We start from the raw sequence: 21,890 nt of genomic DNA on the forward strand, positions 1-21,890 counted from the left end.
GAACCCACGTGAATAGAATGTATAATTCAAGTAATGGATTACAGACCATAGCATTAAATAAATCTCTTTGAAGCTACACTGATATAAAAAAATTTAATAATCTGGGGCAAAAGGGCAACTCTTCGTCATAGTAAAATTCCAATGAATAAATGTAGAAAGAGTCATGGTAACAGAAAATCACTATTTGGCAAATACTCAGAAATAATTTTTGCAGGCAATAATTATCCATCCATGGATGCTAAAATTGCTGGATAGAAGTATGACAAGAAAGAGACTATCCTTTACTTATTTCTCTATCCCATCTCAAATTATTCCTTCTGTAAGATATGAATTAATTACAAAGGGGAAAATATAACTTTATTGTGGGGAGTCCTGGCATATCCCACCTTAAGGACTTGTGTTTGTTTGCCTGTTAATACCCAAATTATTTTCCGGGGTATATTTCTCATTTAACTTGTTTTCTTTAGTGTTATTAAGGATGTTGGAGGACAAACCTATTTAATCTGCCAATACTTACGTGCATTGTTGGAACATGGTTTGTATTAAGACTGAATTTAGCCATCCAAAATTTCTTTTTTTGTACTAAACTGAATAATGATATGTTGACTGCCTAAAACTAAGTAATAATTTATTGTCCTCTTAAAATACAGTTAACATTTACCTAAAACAGATCTTAAATCCATTTGCATTTCCAAAGCATTTTGAGAATTCCGTTTGGCAGCAAAGTTTAAATCAAGGAATAAATATACACTGCTTTTTCTTAATATAGTAAATCACTTTTAACCTCTTCCTTCAGTGATGTGGGATATTGCAGTAAAATGCTGAGATCACCTCAGTGTGTTCGCCAAATACCCAGCTTCCTGGCCAGGCACACTGCCTGAGGGTTCAATAAGTAGGTTAATTCTTCCTTCAGGGTTGGCCTGAGGGTTAAAGTTCCTGATGAACCAAGTAGACCGTGCATACAGAAAGAAGGTGGGTAGATAAAGTGTATGAGAATGCTTGGGGAGAAAACCACTCATGTGCAGCTGAGGTCACAAGATGATCTTTATTCTATTTCACCAATTTCATCTATTTCTGTTTTCTTGTTCACTCTTTGTTTTTGGCTTCTTTTACAGCCCTGTTAGAACCAAGTTCTTTCCACATCTGACAAATGATTATTATGAAAACATCTTCCAGTATCTTCACACAGCTGTTATAGTGTAAGTTTTAGATCCTATTCTTTTTGCATTTTCATTTATCCAAATCTATTTCCTATTTTACATTTTTATCAATTATGAATAAGATGAATTAAGAGAAAATAATGATGTGGAAAAGTTTAGTTTTACTTGATTAATTTTTTGTATGACATTTCTAAAAGTAATAGTAATGATGGTCTCCTTATATACTGGTATTTTATGTACTTTTTTGTGTTAGCCATTTCCCCCATTTTGAACAGACTTTACATTTTCCTAGAGGAAAACCAGCAGACTCCCTGAATTTAAGTAATTTGCCAAAAGTCATGCAGCCAGTAATCCACAGAGTAAGAGTTAACAGCTACAAAATAGTTGCAACTGAAGTCTCTCTGGCTGCTAAGCCAAAACTTTTTTTCCCCATTCCAATATTTCAGTCTGGAAATCCTAAAAGGTTGGAGTGTCCCCAGATGTCAGCTTATGACAAATGTTTCATTCTTTCAGCACATTGAGTGCTTCTGTGTGGGATGCTATTCTAGGTGTTTGAAATACGTTATGGAGGAAGAAAACTGTTGTGGCCCTAATGAGCTTACATTCTCATAGGGACAGAGGATATAGACAATGAACAAAGAAGTAAAATATGTATGTTACAAGGTAAAAGTGCTATGAAAAAAAAAGAAAATTATGACAGTTTTGAATTGTGCTTTCATCTTACTGATTATAAATATTTAATGTAATAATATCATGAATAATCTTAGTGACCTCCTATAACAAAATATTCAGTAATTTCAGAACAGTTATTTATATTTGTGTTTTCTCTCACATTTTTGGCTAGTGAATGCAAAGAAATGTCATGGTGCAATTCAAAAGTGAGGTTGTCATAATGGTTCAAAAAGGGTGGACTCATAACATAACATGGCAGTAAAGGCACCATGAATCCAAAAGAACATGCATTGCAGCAGTGGGTTCCATATTGAATTTGTAACACTGTTGTTTGACACAGTCCCTATCTGTGTACCTCCTTGAAATAATTCAAGGGTGTTCAATACCTTGTTCTAAATCCCGTCAGATTACTTGTGTAGGTTTAAATTACATGACTATTTAAATGTATTCTCGAATAAAAGATTACAGTGTTAGCAGTTACACCTTATTAAAATAGGCGCTCAAAGATTTTTATAAAGAAGAGTTTTTTTAAGTATAAATCTGATCATACTATACTATCAAACAAAGCCTTTAAATTGTGAGGAAAATTGGGGCTTCTGGGTGGCTCAGTTGGTTAAGCATCTGACTTCGGCTCAGGTAATGATCTCAAGGCTTTGAGTTCGACGGGCTCTGTGCTGGCAGCTCTGTGCCTGGAGCTTGCTTTGGAGTCTCTGTCTCCCTCCTTCTGCCTCTTCCCCAGCACTCACACTCACTCACTCTCTCTCTCTCTCTCTCTCTCTCTCAAAAATAAACATTAAAAAAATTTTTAATTGCGAAAAAAATTAAGGTTTAGCTTATATATGGTAAAGTACAGATATATTTGGTGTGAGACTCAGTGAGTATTAGGGCCATTTTATACAGCATACTTATGTGAAAAGGCAGTGTCCACATTAGTAACATTAAAATTTAAAAATACAGGGGCACCTGAGTGGCTCAGTCGGTTAAGCTCAGCTCAGGTCGATCTCGTGGTCCGTGAGTTCGAGCCCGCATCGGGCTCTGGGCTGATGGCTCAGAGCCTGGAGCCTGCTTTCAATTCTGTGTCTCCCTCTCTTTCTGCCCCTCCCCCGTCATGCTCTGTCTCTCTCTGTCTCAAAAATAAGTAAACATTAAGAAATAAAAAATTTTTAAATTTTAAAAATACAGAAACACATTAAATATAGAACCAGACCTGAAGAAACATCACCCTATATTAAACCCCAAATTAACAACTTAGTTTTAATGAAACAAAACTATTGTCAAATTGTGTTTGAATAGTATTGGTTTTTTAATTGTTTTTAATTTATAAATTTTAGTTTTATAGTTATAGGAGCTTAAGAAAATGCATTATATCTAATTTTATGATATTATGTTTGTACATATTTAAGTAATATAACCTTAAGATTCTGTGATATTTTATTTTAAAAGGTCTCCACATTTCTTCATTTGAGAAACACTGCACTATGCAGCATTCTCTTAAATAAAACTATTTGAGGGGCCCCTGGGTGGCGCAGTCGGTTAAGCGTCCGACTTCAGCCAGGTCACGATCTCACGGTCCGTGAGTTCGAGCCCCGCGTCAGGCTCTGGGCTGATGGCTCAGAGCCTGGAGCCTGTTTCCGATTCTGTGTCTCCCTCTCTCTCTGCCCCTCCCCCGTTCATGCTCTGTTTCTCTCTGTCCCAAAAATAAATAAAAAACGTTGAAAAAAAAAATTTTTTTTAAATAAAAAAAAAAAAATAAAACTATTTGATAAACAGTGAGTCTATTTGAGCACCTTTCATGCACCAGCCAAACTCTGTTTCCTTGACTGTGAAGTTACCATATAATAGGGTGTTATCCTCTATAAAAAATATAATCTATATGCCTCTAGTTCCCATTTGTAATGCTATCAGCAAGTAGTGGTCATTCAGGTTTGGGATCATATTCAAACTATGTTGTCATTTCAAAAATTACAGTTTGGTTGGGAAATTTTTACATATAGTAACTCTTCCTATATATATCTTTATAGAAATTCTAATCATTCTATCCTTCACTATGTTTTCATGTCAACATTTTTATAATTCTAAATTCCTGAATTTCTGAATTTAGATTATTAAGAGACTTGATTGAAGTAGAATTAACTTTGTAATCATAAGTTATACTCAATAAGTAATCTATGTTTCCCAGGCCAATTTGGGGGAATATTTGGGGCAGTGAGTTAGAGCACATGTTTATATCATGGCAACTTCAATTCAGTATTAGACGTGCCTATTAAGAATGTCTTATGCCACTCTACTGTGAATATAATTAAAGCCATTGAAATATATGCTTTAAATGGGTGAGTTGTATGGTATGTGAATTAAATCTCAACAAAGCTGTTTAAAAAAAATTACGACCTTTCAACAGTCTATTTTCACTTACCATCTTTTCCTTTGTAATATTATTTTCATATGTAGTACATCTATATGCATTAACCCAACTTTGCATTATTATGTTTACCTTAGTCATATTATTTTAAATATTAAGAAAAGGAAAATGTATTCCCCTTTATATTAACCCAGGTATTTACTACTTCTGGTTCTTATAATTTCTTCCTATAGATATGTTACCATCTAAGTTTCCTTAACCTGAAGAATTTCCTTTAGAATGTTTTTTTAAGTTTATTTATTTTAAGAGAGAGAATGTGTGTGTGTGTGTGTGTGTGTGTGTGTGTGTGTGTGTGTGTGTGCGCGCGCGCGCGCGCGCGCGCACGTGAGCAGGGGAGGGGCAGAGAGAGAGGGAGAGAATCCCAAGTAGGCTCCACCCTGTCAGCTGACAACCTGACACAGGGCTCTATCTCATGAACCGAGAGGTCATGACCTGAGCCAAAATCCAGAGTCAGCCACCCAGGCGTCCCTACAATTTCTTATAGTACTGCTCTGCTGACAAGAGATTCTCTCAATTTTTGTTTTTCTGAAAAATGTATTTATTTTGCTTTTATTTTTTAAGAAAAATTTTCCCAGATACAGAATTCTAATTTGACAGTTCCCACTCTCTCAGCACTTTAAAGATGTTGTTCCATTCTCTCCTACCTTCCATCATTTCTGATGAGAATTCAGTTGTAATTTGTATCATTTCCCCCTTGTTTGTAATGGGTTTTCCCCCACTGGCTGCTTTTCTCTTTTTCTGTGTTTTCTATCATTTGATAAATATGTGGCTAAGCATGGTTTTCTAAGTATTTATCTTAGCAGGTATTCATTGATATTCTTGGATCTGTAAGTTTACATTTATTTAGCAGTTTAGGAAAAATCTATCCATTATTTTATGAAAGGTATTTTCTGACTCATTTTCTCTCTCTGAGAATACAGCTGAATATAACTTCAATCACTTAAATATGGTCCCACATATCACTGAGCTTTTGTTCTATTTTTTCCAATATATTTTTCTCATCTTCAGATTGAATATTTTCTATGATCTATCTTCAAATTTACTGTTTTCTTTATTTTACTATCTGTGATCTGTTGTTCTTATCCAGTAAATTTTTAATTTTTGATATTGTGTTTCATTTCTAAAATTTCTACTTGTTTCTTTTTTTTTTTTTTGATGGTTTGTATTTTTCTATTGAGATTCTCCAACTATTCATTAATTGTAACCATATTTTTCCTTTAATCCCTTAAACATCTATTTTTTAATTTTTTTCCTCTTTTTTTTCTTAATTTAAATCCACATTACTTAATATACGGTGTAATAATGTTTTTAGGAATAGGATTTAGTGATTCATCACTTACATATAACACCCAGTACTCATTCCAGTAAGTGCCCTACTTAATGCCCATCACCCATTTAGCCTACCACCCCCAACACCCCTCCAGCAACCTTCAGCTATCTGTATTTAAGAGTATTTTATGGTTCCCTCCATCTCTCTTTTTATCTTATTTTTCCTTCCCTTCCCCTATGTTCATCTGTTTTATTTCTTAAACTCCACTTATGAGTGAAATTGTAAGGTAATTATCTTTCTCTGATTGACTTATTTCACTTAGCATAATACATTCTAGTTTTCATCCATGTTGTTGGAAATGGCAAGATTTCATTCTTTTTGATTGCTGAGTAATATTCCATTGCAGATATAGATATAGATATAGATATAGATATAGATATAGATATAGATATAGATATAGATCCCATCTTCTTTATCCAGTTGATAGACATTTGGACTCTTACCATAATTTGGCTATTGTTGATAGTGCTTCTGTAAACATTGTGTTGCATGTGCCCCTTTGAATCAGCATGGTTGTATCCTTTGGATAAATACCTAGTAGTACAATTGCTGGGTCATAGGGTAGTTCTATTTTTAATTTTTTGAGGAACCTCCATACCGTTCCAGAGTGGCTGCACCAGTTTGCATTCCCACCACCAGTGCAAAAGTGTTCCCTTTTCCCCACATCCTTGCCAACATCTGTTGTTTTCTTAGTTGTTAATTTTAGCCATACTGACAGTTGTGAAGTGGTATTTCATTGTGGTTTTGATTTGTATTTTCCTGATGATGTGTGATGTTGAGCATCTTATCATGTGTCTGTTAGCCATCTGAATATCTTCTTTGGAAAAGTGTCTGTTCTTGTCTTCTGCCCATTTCTTCCCTGGATTATTTGTTTTTTGGGTGTTGAGTTGGTTTGTTCTTTATAGATTTGAGTACTAACCCTTTATCTAATATGTCATTTGCAAATATCGTCTCCAATTCTATTGGTTACCTCTTATTTTTGTTGATGGTTTCCTTCTCTGTGCAAAAGCTTTTTATCTTAATGAGGCCCTTTGCTTTTGTTTCCCTTGCCTCCTGAGACTTGTCTAGTAAGAAGTTGCTACAACTGAGGTCAAAGAGGTTGTTGCCTGTTTTCTCCTCTTGTCTTATGTTTAAGTCCTTCATCTATTTTGAGTTTATTTTTGTGTATGGTATAAGAAAGTAGTCCAAGTTCATTATTGTGCATGTAGCTGTCCAGTTTTCCCAGCACCATTTGCTGAAGAGACTGTCTTTTTTCCAATGGGTATTCTTTCCTGCTTTGTCAAAGATTAGTTGTCCACATATTTGTGGGTCCATTTCTGGATTCTCTGTTCTGTTACATTGATCTATGTGTCTGTTTTTGTGCCAATACCATACTGTCTTGATGATTACAGCTTTGTAATACAGTTTGAAGTCCAGAATTGTGATGCCTCCAGCTTTGGTTTTCTTTTTCACCATTACTTTGGCTATTTGGGGTCTTTTCTGGTTTCATACAAATTTTAGAATTGTTTTTTCTAGTTCTGTCAAGATTGCTGGGGTTATTTTGCGAGGGATTGCATTTAAATGTGTAGATTGCTTTGGGAAGTATAGACATTTTAACAATATTTGTTCTTCCAATCCATGAACGTGGAATGTTTTGCCATTTCTTTGTGTCTCCCTCCATTTCTTTCATAAGGTTTCTGTAGTTTTCAGCATACGTATCTTTCACCTCTTTGGTTAGGTTTATTCCTAAGTGTTTTATGATTTTTGGTGCAATTGTAAATGGGATCAATTCCTTGATTTTCCTTTCTGCTGCTTCATTACTGGTATATATAAGTGCAACGAACTCCTGTACATTGATTTTATATCCTGCAACTTTGCTGAATTCATGGATCAGTTCTAGCAGTTTGTTGGTAGAGTCTTTCAGTTTTGCCACATAAGGTATCATGTCATCTATGAAGAGTGAAAGTTTGACTTCTTCCTTGCCAATTTAGATGCCTTTTATTTCTTTTTGTTTTCTGATTGCTGAGCCTAGGACTTCCAATACTATGTTGAATAGCAGTGGTGGGAGTGGACATCCCTGTCATTTTCCTGACTTTAGGGGGGAAAGCTCTCAATTTTTCGCCATTGAGGATATTAATTGTAGGTCTTTCATATATGGTCTTTACGGTGTTGAGGTATGTTCCTTCTATCCCCACTTTCCTGAATATTTTTATCATAAACGGTGCTATATTTTGCCAAATGCTTTTTGTGCATCTATTGAGAGGATCAAGAGGTTCATAGCCTTTCTTTTATTAATGTGGTGTATCATGTTGATTGATTTGCGAATATTGAACCACCCCTGCAGTCCAGGAATAAATCCCACTTGATAGTGGTGAATAATTCTTTTGACGTATTATTGGATTTGATTTGCTAGTATCTTGTTGAGAATTTTTGTATCCATGTTCATCAGGGAAATTGGTCTGCAATTCTCCTTTTTTGTGGTGTCTTTGTCTGGTTTTGGAATCAAGGTAATTCTGGCCTTGGAGAATGAGTTTTGAAGTTTTCCTTTCATTTCTGTCTTTTGGAAAAGCTTTAAAAGAATAGCATTACCTCTTCTTTCAATGTCTAGTGGAATTCCCCTGAGAAGCTATCCAGCCCTGGACTCTCATTTGTTGGAGATTTTTGATAACAGATTTCAACTTCCTGACTGGTTATGGGTCTATTCAAATTTTCTGTTTCTTCCTGTTTCAGTTTTGTTGAACGCATTTAGATTAGCGGTTTAAAAATTCTTCTAATTCTATCCTCTGGATCATTTTAGTATCAGTTTTTCTTTTTTTTTTTTTAATTTTTTTTTCAACGTTTATTTATTTTTGGGACAGAGAGAGACAGAGCATGAACGGGGGAGGGGCAGAGAGAGAGGGAGACACAGAATCGGCTCAGGCTCCAGGCTCTGAGTCATCAGCCCAGAGTCTGACGCGGGGCTCGAACTCACGGACCGCGAGATCGTGACCTGGCTGAAGTCGGACACTTAACCGACTGCGCCACCCAGGCGCCCCAGTATCAGTTTTTCTTAACTGTTTTTCTCTTGAGTGTGGGCCACATTTTCCTGTGTCTTTATGTTTAGTAGTTTTTTATTGTACCCTTGTAGAGACTAGGGATAGCTTCATCTAAATAGTGTTGATCATGTTCTAGCAAGCAATTCAAGTGGCTGAGCTCAAACTTTAAATCTTCACTTCTTTCCACCTTCCAGCCATTGCTTTCTGCCTGGCCCTCTGCACATACATTAATCAAGATCATCCAAGGATTTGAAGGAGTTTATATGTGGATTTTTCTCCTCCAGCTCCTTAGCTTCCTTTTTTTCTGAGATTTGTCATTTATTTTCTAGCCATGCCAGTAGTCCCAAACTCTTCCCTCTCAATCCTCAAGTCACTTAGGACTGCAGTTTTCTGTTTGAGTTCCAGCTACTCCATGCAGTGCAAACTGAGAAGTGCTATTCCCTTCTTTTGTGTGTCAACTCCCTTCCAGTTTCTGCCTGCCTTCAGTTGCTCTCAAGTGCATTCAAACAACTGTTTTTATATTTTTCCCATTATTATTATCTGCGGGCAAGGTTAAGAAGGTTAACTTAATAACAGGTACTGCACCATTATTAATAGTGTAATTTCTGTATCATATTGAAATTTAAAGAATAACTATACACAGAAAATGCTCCTTTTTAATAGCATCTTGTCTCACGAATGCAATCAAGATGTTTTAATTCACTGAGAATATTCATTATAGGTCTTCCAAGGTTATGTTTTCCATCCTATTCTCTTTTTCCCCAAACTTCTTTCTTTTTCTTGTGTGGCTTTACATTGTGTCAAAAGAGGACATTTGTTCAAATATCTGGCTCTTTACTTTCCATTCCTATTTGAGTGCAAGATATTAAAAAGATGATTGAAAGTTCCCTGTACATAAATGTGGGTTGCTTTCTTTTGGAGTCACAAAGTTACTTTCATTTGTTGGTGACTACTTCGTTTCATTGACCAATGATTGGCCATTTTATGATGAACCTCTAAAGGTGAGTATGGTTTTTCAAAGAAAATATTTCCAAACTCTTGTCTTTAGAATATGACTTTGTCCTCCAGCATTCTTGGAGTCAGGTTTGGGAAAGAAGCTAGTATGGTCCCCACTTAGTACATAGAGTTTCAATAATTCACCTTTTTTCAACATGAAAACACAGCCCAACTATTTGTTCCACTTCAAAGTCCCACTGGTTGTACCTCCTCAAAGAGTAAATCTCTGGTCTTCTTCATAGATGAGGGAGGGCAAGTTGCTCAGATATACGGTTGACAAAGGCTATATGTAAATCCAGCTGCTTCTTATACAAACTTTTACCCAGTTCACATCATGTTATGTGTTAGTTGTATCCCCACCTTCAGACCTATAATTTCTATGTGTATGAGTGGTAAGAATTTACTTGCTGCTGAGCTCCCTCCCCTACTGGTTTAAGTTTCTGTTTTCAAAAATTTGTTGAGCTAGTTTGTCTTTATCCACCTGCTTTCTGGCTTCTAAAATTTTAATGTTTTTTTCTCCTCTGCTGTTATCTTTGGACTTGTGGGTTTATTCCTTTTTTATCATTCTATCATTTTAGTGGAGTTTTCAAAGTGAGAAATGTAACTTTATATGGGCAAGCTACTATCTTTAACTGTAAGTTGGTCTTCTTTATCCTTGGGACTATTACAATAACTTACTATGTAATCTACTTGTCACTATTCTCCTTATTATAAATTCATTTTGACATTAATTTCCCCCCCCCTACTTTAAGCTTCCAGTAGACAAAGATCCAGACTTGGGTGACTTAGGTTACAGTAGAATTTTTTGTATAAATAACTATAACTATAGCTATAACTATAAATACTTTGTCATTAGTCAAATATGACATGAGTTTTCTACTTTTATCCCCCCACAGAGTATCAGTTGACAGTCAACCACAGATCAACTTTATGGGAGTCCAGGAGTCCAGCAGGGAAGTTCTAGCACACTGTTTGAGCAAAAAAATCTAAGAATAAATGTAGTGAATAAGGTAAGAACAGTTTCATTTTACTTATGTCACCTTGCCCCCAAAGCAGCACAACTCAGCATCAAGAGACACCCCCTTGGCCAGTGATTTCTCTCAGAAAAAAAAAATCTTAACGAGTTTAATAAGAATGAAATCATAGCAATCTTTTCTCCCCACAGTGGTATGAAACTGGAAATCAATAACAGGAGGAAAGCTGTACAATTCACAAATACGTGAAAATTTTACAACACTTTTAAACAACAAATGGGTCATAGAAGAAATCAAAAGGGAGATACAAAATATCCTAAAACAAATGAAAATATAAACACAATATACCAAAACTAATGGGATGAAGCAAAACAGTTCTAAGAGACAGGTTTATAGCAATAAAGGACTACACTAAGGAAAAAGAAAGATCTCAAAAAAGCAACTTAACTTTACACTTTAGGAACTAGAGAAAGAAGAACAAACAAAGTTCAAAGTTATAGAAGGGGGAAAATAAAGATTACAGCAAAAATAAATGAAATAGACAATAGAAAAACAGACAAAATCAATGAAACTAAAAGCTAGTTTTTTGAAAAGATAAAATCAACAAACCATTAGCTAGCCTAAGAATAGAAAACATTTAAATAAATGAAGTCAGAAGTGAAAGAAGAGACATTAAACATACCACAGAAATACAAATGATCATAAGATATTGTTATGACAATGATATGGTAACAAATTGGAGAACCTAGAAGAAATGGACAAATTCCTAGAAAATATGGTCTTTTAAGACTGAATCGTGAAGAAATAGGAAATTTAAACAGGCTAATTAATAATAAGGAGATTGAATCTGTAATCAAAAACTTCCCAACAAAGGAAAGCCCAGGATCATGTGACTTCACTGGTGAATTCTTCCAAACATTTGAAGAATTAATGCCAATCCTTTTCAAATTCTTCCAAAACACTGGAGAGGAGGGAACACTTCCGAACTCATTTTATAAACCAGCATTGTTCTAATACCAAAGCCAGTCAAGGACACTGCAAGAAAAGAAAATTATAAGCCAGTATTACTGATGAACATGCTAACTTTTCAGCAAAATCTAGCAGACCAAATTCGAGAGCATGTTAAAATAATCATATAGCATGATCCAGTCAGACTTATCACTGGGATGCAAGGATTCTTCATCATATGCAAGTCAATAAATGTGCTACATCACTTTAACAGAGTATAAAGTATAAAATCATATGATCATCTTAGTAGATACAGAAAAAGCATTTGGAAAAATGTAATATCCTCTCATGATAAAAACTCAACAAATTAGGTATAGAAGGAATGGACCTCAATATAATAAAGGCTATATCCAAAAACCACACAGCTAACATACTCAATGAAGAAAAACTGAAAGCTTTTCCTCTAAGATCAGGAACAAGACAAGGATGCTCACTCTTGCCTCTTCTACTCACCACAGTAGTGGAAACCGTAACCTGAGCAATTAGGCAAGAAAAAGAAATAAAAGATACAAAATTGGAAAGGAAGAAGTAAAATAGTCTCTCTTTGCCGATGACATGATCTTAAAAATAGAAAATCCTAAAGGCCCCAGCTAAATGTTAAAACTAATAAATTTAGTAAAGTTGCAGGATAGAAAAACAGCTTACAAAAATCAGTTCTGTTTCTATACACTAACAAACTATCTGAAAGAAAGAAAACAATCCCATTTAAAATAGCATCAAGGGGTGCCTGAGTGGCTCAGTCAGTTGAGCGTCCATCTTCAGCTTGGGTCATAATCTCTTGGTTCATGAGTTCAAGCCTCACATCAGGCTCTGTGCTGACAGCTCAGAGCCTGGAGCCTGCTTTGGAATCTGTGTCTCCCTCTCTCTCTCTCTTCCCCTCCCCGGCTCACACACTCTCTCTGTCTCAAAAATAAAGAAAAACATTTTTTTTTAATTTTAATAAAATAGCATCAGAAAGAATACAATACTTAGGAATAAATTTAGCCAGGAGGTGAAAGACCTGTACCCTGAAAAATGTAAGACATTAGTGCAAAAAGTTGAAGAAGCCAAAAATGAAAGGAAAGATAACTCATGTTCAAAAATTGGAAAAATTAATTTGTTACAATGTCCATACTACCCAAAGCAATCTACAGATTCAATGAAATCCCTATCAAAATTCCATTGGAATTTTTCACAGAAGTGTAAAAGACGGTCATAGTTTGTAGAGAAGCACAGAAGACACAGAAGACAGAATAGCCTAAGAGAGCTTGAGAAAGGACAAAGTCTGGAGGAATCAGACTTCTTGATTTCAAACTATATTACAAAGCTATAATTTTAAAAGTATAGTACTGGCTTAAACACACACACACAGATCACTGGAAAAGAATGTAGAATACAGAAATACATTCAACTAATTAATCTCTGTCAAGGGTACCAAGAACACAAGAGGGGAAGGGATAGTGTCTTCAATAACTATTGTTGGGAAAACTAGATAACACGTACAAAATAATGAAATTGGACCCTATCTTATACCATATACAAAAAATTAATGGAAAATGGATTAAAGACTTAAACATAAGACCAGAAAACATAAAACTCCTAGAAGAAAACAGGAAAAAGTCTCCTTGATACTGGTGTTGGCAATAATTGTTTGTCTATGACACCAAAACCACAGACAACAATAGCAAAAATAAACAAGTGGGAATACACCCAGCTAAAAACCTTCTGCACAGCAAAGGAAGTGATTAACAAAATGAAAATGCAACCTATGAAGTGGAAGAAAATATTTGCAAAGAAAGGGTGCCTGGGTGGCTCAGTCGGTTAAACGTCCAGTTTCAGCTCAGGCCATGATCTCATGGTTGGTGAGTTTAAGCCCCCCGTCAGGCTCTGTGCTGACAGCTTGGAGCCTAGAGCTTGCTTCGGATTCTGTGTCTTCCTCTCTCTTCCCCTCCCCTGCTCATTCATTCTCTCTCTCTCCCTCCCTCCCTCTCTGTCTCTCTCTCTCAAAAATGTTTAAAAATTTTTAAAATATTTGCATACATTTGATAAAGGATTAATATCTAAGACACATAAGGAACTCCTACAACTCAATAGCAAACACATAACCTGATTAAATAATTGATAAAATACCTAAACAGATAGTTTTCAAAAAAAAAACTTACAAATGGCCAACAAGTACATGAAAAGATGCTCAACATCACTAATCAGGGAATTGCAAATCAACATCACAATGAGCTCTCACCTCACACCTGTTAAAAGGATTATTATCAAAAAGATGAGAAATAAGCGTTAGCAGGGATGTGAGGTAAAGTGAACCCTTGTACACTGTTGGTAGGAATATAAATTGGTACAACTATTATGGGGATGAGCATGGAAATTTCTCAAAATATTAAAAATAGAACTATGTGATTTGGCAGCCCACTTCTGTATTTAAATTCAAAGGAACAAAATCAGAATGTTTACGAGATATCTGCAGTCCTATGTGCCTTGCAGCATTATTCACAATAGCCAAGGGATAGAAACAACTTAAGTGTCTGTTGAAAGAAGATAAATGGATAAAGAAAATGTGATACACCCAAACCACACGCACGCGCACGCACACACGCACGCACACACGCGCGCGCGTGCAATTGAATAATATTCAGCCATAAAAAAAGTAAATCCTGCCATTTGTTACAACACAGATGAACATGAAGGACATTATATTGGATGAAGTGAGCCAGATAGACACTTCGTCTCGCTCATATGTACAATCTACAAAACAACAACAAGAACAACAAAACCTTGAACTCAGAAACAGAGTAGAATGGTGGTTTCCAGGGGCTGAGGAGTAGGGGACATGAGAGATGTTGGTCAAAGGGTACAAACTTTCAGTTATGAGTAAGTTCTAAGGATCTAATGGACAGCATGTTGACTGTAATAATGCTGTATTGTATACTTGGAAGTTATTGAACAGTAGGTGTTAAATGATCTCACTACAAACAAAAAATGACAACTATGTGTGGTGATGGATGTGTTAACTTGAATGTGGTAATCATTTCACAATGTTTTTTTTTAAGTTTATTTATTTATTTTGAGGGAGAGAGAGGGAGAGTGTGGGGGAGGGGCAGAGAGAGAGGAGGACAGAGTATCTGAAATGGGCTCTGTGCTGACAGCAGAGAGGCTGTTGCAGGACTCAAACTGACAAATCATGAGATCATGACCTGAGCTGAAGTCAGTCGCTCAACAGACCAAGCCCCCTGGCACCACATCACAATGTATATTTATTTCAAATTTATCACCTTGCATACCTTAAACATATATAAATTTGTCAGTTATACCTCAGTAAAGCTGGAAAAAATATTTTGTGATTCGTAATGAGGAATTGAATTTCAGATACGAAGAATGTCATGAGCTGAAAAATGCTTAGAGTCAGAAAGTAAAAGGTATGTTCTAGGAGCAGCAAGCAGCTAGTTCTGTTAGATATAGAGGACGTGGTTTTAAAAAAATGGCAACGTGTGATGAGGCAAAATAAAGACCTTTAATACCTAGCTGAAGAGGAACAGATGTGTTAATGAAGCTGTTTGTGAATTATACCTTCAGAGACAACTACTAAACTAGAAAAGGAGTTCTGTTTGTCTGGATTTGATTCAACTTTTCTTATTTTCACACACTTTTCTCCAGCATATTCCATGTCGGTTTAAGCAGTCACAACCAATGACAGCCTAGAAAAAAATATTTGTTTTTCTTCAGCCTTTTTAGTGGAGCTGGGCAAAGGCTCTTGAGATTAAGGACTTGGTCAACCAAACAGTATGTCTAAAAGTATCTATCACAGTAGAGACTGAGCAAATAAGAGAAAAGAAATTGATTGCCTGAACCCTAACACTAGCTGGATAGGAAGGTTTTTCTTTAAAAGCTTTGTTATTTATCCTGGGGCAGAACATGAGAGTGGTCTTGGCAAACAAGACAGTATACTCCTTTTGCTCTTAACGCTGATAGGCAAAAAACCAACGGAAGAGAGTGTTGTATTAGTCACTCTGGTAGCTGAGTGTGGAAATCTCTTCAAATTCATCTACTCGGGTATTACTAGCAGCCTTACAGAAAAAACTGCATATGTGCCAGCCTCAAAGATCTGAGGCTCATCTATTAGTATGTGAAGACCTGGCTGTGAGCCAAAGCCCCAAAAGCAAAGTGGTTAAGCACAGCTGAGCCCTTTCCGTGCCTTGGGGGGTTCTCACAGGCTCATAAGCTAAGCAGACTTTCTCTGGGCAGGGTGACCAGGTTTTCAGCAGAAAGCTATGTCCATTTTATTGTGGCTCATCCAGTACTAAACACAGAGTATGGTAACAGAATATTTTAATAGTTACAATAAAGACTGCGTTGGGCCTACTGAGTTGTCTTTGTTTCAACAGGTGTATCTTGTGCCAGTGACATTGGTAACAGCTGGAAAGAATTTATTTCCTTGATTGACTAAGTAGAAGATGGTTCCCAGAACTGATCTTTAAGTCTAAATAAGCATCCCCAGAGGTGTTGGAGTTTTCAAGAAAGTGAGTACCTGAGGAGAAAATAAAGGGATAGAGACATTTAATTTGAAAATTAAAGGGAATATGACATTATTTTGTGTCTTAGGCTGATGATAAGAAGTCTATATATAGACATATAACAAACTGAAAAGCATGTACCCAAAAGTACTTACTATAATAATACTATATCAACAACTGCATACAGAAAAATTTTAAATAAAGAGCACAGATACTGAGTATATTTTGTCCATGTACAGTCATCCAGGAAAGATTCCTGAAGTTAAATTTTGAACTGGATTTTGAAGAGGATGAAGCCTATGAATCTCAAAAGATGAAAGAAGGTAGTAGTATAAAGTTAAAATCTAGGCTACCAAGGCAGGAAAAAAATTCAGTTGAATTCCTTTTTTGATTGCAGAACAAATGATCATCTGCAGAAGTTTTTCCCTTCCTTTTGATGATCTCCCACTCTCATCACACTAATGAAGGTGTTCTTTTGGCAGTATTATACCTGTGGCAGACCTCAAAGCTTGGAAGGCAAGAAAAGTCAAACTTGGGGATAGCAAGTGAAGCACAGTAGTTGAAACAGCATGTCTTTTGTGGAAGTAAAATTGTGGTTTATAAAATTGTAGTTCCAATCATGATATATCTTTAGTGTTGGACTTACTAATTAAAATTCTATAAAATAAGGAATAGGCAGCCACTGTGGACACTTGAACTGAAGAACAAAATATTGTACGAATATTCTCAAAGATATGTTGTTGTGGGAAAAGTCAAATGATGAGGGGAATTCCTAATAAACCATTGTAACAATCCATAACGAGTTAGTTAAGGGCAGCTGGGAAGTAGAGGAATGGGGAAGTGAGGTGAGGAAGTGATGCGATTATAATGCGGACAAAAAGTGAAACCCAAAATTATTACAGAGAAAAGACTAGTAAAATCTATTAATTGTTGGTTAAAATGGGGGAGTGGGAGGAAGACACCAAAGGCTATCAGCCTGGAAACACTGAAGGTGTTGTGGATAATTATGGCAAATGTGCAAAGATAGGTCTCAGGGGTAGGGGAAATGAACTTGTTTTTCAATATGTTGCAAGACTTGTGGCATTTAAATTAAATGTTCTATGCACATTGGTGAATAGGGAACTACAAAGAAGGTAAGAAGTGTATGTGTAGATGAGTAGATGATGTCCCAAACTTGGTTTAGGTCCTAAGACTCATCTAGAACCTTAAAGAAGAATAATGTCAAAGAAGTGAAAAATTTGCCAGTTAGCCTTGGGAAATTCCCAGAGTTATAGAAAATGAACTAGTGAAGGACACATTATTGAGAGTTGGGAGGAATTTTTTAATTTCCAAGTTCTCATATAATCCACAGTGCTATGAATTCATCTCTAAAAATTTAGAAAAATGGACCTCAGTCTGCTGTTAAGAACATGAAGACACACACAGTGTTTCATTTAGGCCAAAGCAAAAGAGAGAGTGGAGAAATAACAGCTTCTCTGGTTTACAATATATGATAGTGCAGGATTGTGCTGGGCTTGCTCAGACAGTATCTTTACTTCTACAACAACTCAGTGAAATGACTTACTGTCACCTTTGTACTGATGAGGAATTGAAAGAAGGGATAATTGTTTAAATATCAGAAGGAAGGAAGGGGGGATGAGAGGAAGACTGAATTTGGATAAGGAAGTCTTTTGAGAAAACACAGAGTTTCTCAAATTTTGCATTGTGATCTGAGAAAAATTGTTTCCATAAAGGTCGGTTAAAATTTGAAACTTCTAGGGGTGCCTGGGTGGCTCAGTCAGTTGAGCCTCCAACTCTTGATTTCAGCTTCGGTTGTGATCCCAAGGTCTTGGGATTGAGCTCTGTGTCAAACTCTGCACTGAGCGTGGAGCCTGCTTGGGATTATCTGTCTCCCTCTGTCCCTCTTCCCTGCTCTCTCTCTCTCAAATAAAAATAAAAATGGGAACTTCTTCTTTCTTAAAAATCCTTGCTGATGGGGAAAAACTTTCTTTAGTTTGTCATGGATCAGTCTCTCATAATGCAAAGCAGTAATAAGCAAACCAAGGCATCTACTCTTAAAATTCTTCCAAGTTTGTTATAAAAAATTGATGAGTTCAGTGTTGAATAAAATTTCTTAATATTCTATTCAAAATACATATATCTATTTAGCTAGAAATATTTCATTTTGATATAACTTTATACTTCTATGCCTTGTATTCTTGAGGATCTTCTCTGGCTTTCCAGAAACTATTGTTTTAAACTGTAGATAGGTACTGTTATAGAAAATGCCAGAAAGAAAATAAATTTATAAATATAATAGGGAAAGCACAACTATCATCATTTTATTGTAGATTCAAAGAAATACCTGTTAATCCATAACCCTTCTCTTCCTCCTTCTTAACCCACCTTAACACTGTTTTCGATTCATTGTACTTCTCTTTCCTACTCTACAGAATTTTCTGCTCCTCCAGCACCTCCCCACCCTCCCCACCCTCCCCACCCTCCCCACTTTCCTCTTTCTCTGCTCTCTTCTTTTAAACCTTCCCAGGGTAGATCTATTTTCTTTAGCATGACCTATTCAATCACAAGGAAGAGCTCATCAGACTGTCTTACCAATATGTGGCCACAAGTAGCCTTCAAAGTGGGAAAATGGGATGTGAGCTGGAAGAAGCTTATTTCCTAAGTTAAAGATAGCTTTGTACAGTCCTAACAATTAAAAACATTTCCCTGTCATATGCATTAGTATATTTGTATATATATATGCATACCTATTCATTTTTTGTTTTGTAGAATATTTAATGTAAACTTTGTAATGTGTAATGAAGATACTTACTAGGTAGTCCCATCATTCCCTACTAACCTGCCCCCAAATTAGTTATAGTCTTTGTGAGTTCTTAAAATCTGCCTTTGTGTAGGTGTCCTATATGTTTTCTATTAGTTAAGTGACTTTTGAAGACTACTCATAAACATCAGGAATACAAAATAGTACCATTTGGACTGGAAGCGGCAAGATGGCGGCTTAGGAGGACGCTGGGCTCACCGCGCGTCCTGCTGATCACTTAGATTCCACCTACACCTGCCTAAATAACCCAGAAAACCGCCAGAGGACTAGCAGAACGGAGTCGCCGGAGCCAAACGCAGACGAGAGGCCCACGGAAGAGGGTAGGAAGGGCGGCGTGGCGGTGCGCGCTCCACGGACTGGCGGGAGGGAGCCGGGGCGGAGGGGCGGCTCGCCGGCCAAGCAGAGCCCCCGAGTCTGGCTGGCAAAAGCGGAGGGGCCTGACGGACTGTGTTCCCACAACAAGCGCGACTTAGCGTCTGGGAGGTCATAAGTTAACAGCTCTGCTTGGAAAGCGGGAAGGCTGGAGGACAAAGGGAGGGAGAGCTGCTGAGCCCCCTGACGACAGAGCTCAGCTTGGTGGGGAACAAAGGCGCTCGCCAGCGCCATCTCCCCCACCCATCCCCCAGCCAAAATCCCAAAGAGAACCAGTTCCTGCCAGGGAACTTGCTCGCTCCGCGCAAACACCCAACTCTGTGCTTCTGCGGAGCCAAACCTCCGGCAGCGGATCTGACTCCCTCCCGCTGCCACAGGGCCCCTCCTGAAGAGGATCACCTAAGGAGAAGCGATCTAAGCCTGCCCCTCCTACCCCCGTGCACCTTGCCTACCCACCCCAGCTAATACGCCAGATCCCCAGCATCACAAGCCTGGCAGTGTGCAAGTAGCCCAGACGGGCCACACCACCCCACAGTGAATCCCGCCCCTAGGAGAGGGGAAGAGAAGGCACACACCAGTCTGACTGTGGCCCCAGCGGTGGGCTGGGGGCAGACATCAGGTCTGACTGCGGCCCCGCCCACCAACTCCAGTTATACACCACAACACAGGGGAAGTGCCCTGCAGGTCCTCACCACGCCAGGGACTATCCAAAATGACCAAGCGGAAGAATTCCCCTCAGAAGAATCTCCAGGAAATAACAACAGCTAATGAACTGATCAAAAAGGATTTAAATAATTTAACAGAAAGTGAATTTAGAATAATAGTCATAAAATTAATCGCTGGGCTTGAAAACAGTATACAGGACAGCAGAGAATCTCTTGCTACAGAGATCAAGGGCCTAAGGAACAGTCACGAGGAGCTGAAAAACGCTTTAAACGAAATGCATAACAAAATGGAAACCACCACAGCTCGGCTTGAAGAGGCAGAGGAGAGAATAGGTGAACTAGAGGATAAAGTTATGGAAAAAGAGGAAGCTGAGAAAAAGAGAGATAAAAAAATCCAGGAGTATGAGGGGAAAATTAGAGAACTAAGTGATACACTAAAAAGAAATAATATACGCATAATTGGTATCCCAGAGGAGGAAGAGAGAGGGAAAGGTGCTGAAGGGGTACTTGAAGAAATAATAGCTGAGAACTTCCCTGAACTGGGGAAGGAAAAAGGCATTGAAATCCAAGAGGCACAGAGAACTCCCTTCAGACGTAACTTGAATCGATCTTCTGCACGACATATCATAGTGAAACTGGCAAAATACAAGGATAAAGAGAAAATTCTGAAAGCAGCAAGGGGTAAACGTGCCCTCACATATAAAGGGAGACCTATAAGACTCGTGACTGATCTCTCTTTTGAAACTTGGCAGGCCAGAAAGAATTGGCACGAGATTTTCAGGGTGCTAGACAGAAAAAATATGCAGCCGAGAATCCTTTACCCAGCAAGTCTGTCATTTAGAATAGAAGGAGAGATCAAGGTTTTCCCAAACAAACAAAAACTGAAGGAATTTGTCACCACTAAACCAGCCCTACAAGAGATCCTAAGGGGGACCCTGTGAGACAAAGTCCCAGAGACATCACTACAAGCATAAATCATACAGACATCACAATGACTCTCAACCCGTATCTTTCTATAATAACACTGAATGTAAATGGATTAAATGCACCAACCAAAAGACATAGGGTATCAGAATGGATAAAAAAACAAGACCCATCTATTTGCTGTCTACAAGAGACTCATTTTAGACCTGAGGACACCTTTAGATTGAGAGTGAGGGGATGGAGAACTATTTATCATGCGACTGGAAGCCAAAAGAAAGCTGGAGTAGCCATACTTATATCAGACAAACTAGACTTTAAATTAAAGGCTGTAACAAGAGATGAAGAAGGACATTATATAATAGTTACAGGGTCTATCCATCAGGAAGAGCTAACAATTATAAATGTCTATGCGCCGAATACCGGAGCCCCCAAATATATAAAACAATTACTCATAAACATAAGCAATCTTATTGATAAGAATGTGGTAATTGCAGGGGACTTTAACACCCCACTTACAGAAATGGACAGATCATCTAGACACACGATCAATAAAGAAACAAGGGCCCTGAATGAGACATTGGATCAGATGGACTTGACAGATATATTTAGAACGCTGCATCCCAAAGCAACAGAATATACTTTCTTCTCGAGTGCACATGGAACATTCTCCAAGATAGATCACATACTGGGTCACAAAACAGCCCTTCATAAGTTTACAAGAATTGAAATTATACCATGCATACTTTCAGACCACAATGCTATGAAGCTTGAAATCAACCACAGGAAAAAGTCTGGAAAACCTCCAAAGGCATGGAGGTTAAAGAACACCCTACTAACGAATGAGTGGGTCAACCAGGCAATTAGAGAAGAAATTAAAAAATATATGGAAACAAACGAAAATGAAAATACAACAATCCAAACGCTTTGGGACGCAGCGAAGGCAGTCCTGAGAGGAAAATACATTGCAATCCAGGCCTATCTCAAGAAACAAGAAAAATCCCAAATACAAAATCTAACAGCACACCTGAAGGAACTA

At 37.3% G+C, this 21,890-nt stretch overlaps 1 long non-coding RNA gene across 12 annotated transcripts in view; it reads left to right on the top strand.

Moving 5' to 3' along the window:
* Positions 1–21,890, top strand: part of LOC111557992 — a 474,951-nt gene that overhangs the window by 208,858 nt on the left and 244,203 nt on the right. For all 12 annotated transcript variants that reach the window (XR_006590782.1, XR_006590783.1, XR_006590776.1 and 9 more), the window contains 3 exons: positions 1,116–1,199; positions 10,488–10,601; positions 15,944–16,078. This is a non-coding gene — a long non-coding RNA (uncharacterized LOC111557992). The remainder of the gene's footprint in view (positions 1–1,115; positions 1,200–10,487; positions 10,602–15,943; positions 16,079–21,890) is intronic.

Source organism: Felis catus, chromosome E2 (genome assembly GCF_018350175.1).
Source record: "Felis catus isolate Fca126 chromosome E2, F.catus_Fca126_mat1.0, whole genome shotgun sequence".
NCBI classification, from domain to species: Eukaryota; Metazoa; Chordata; class Mammalia; order Carnivora; family Felidae; genus Felis; species Felis catus.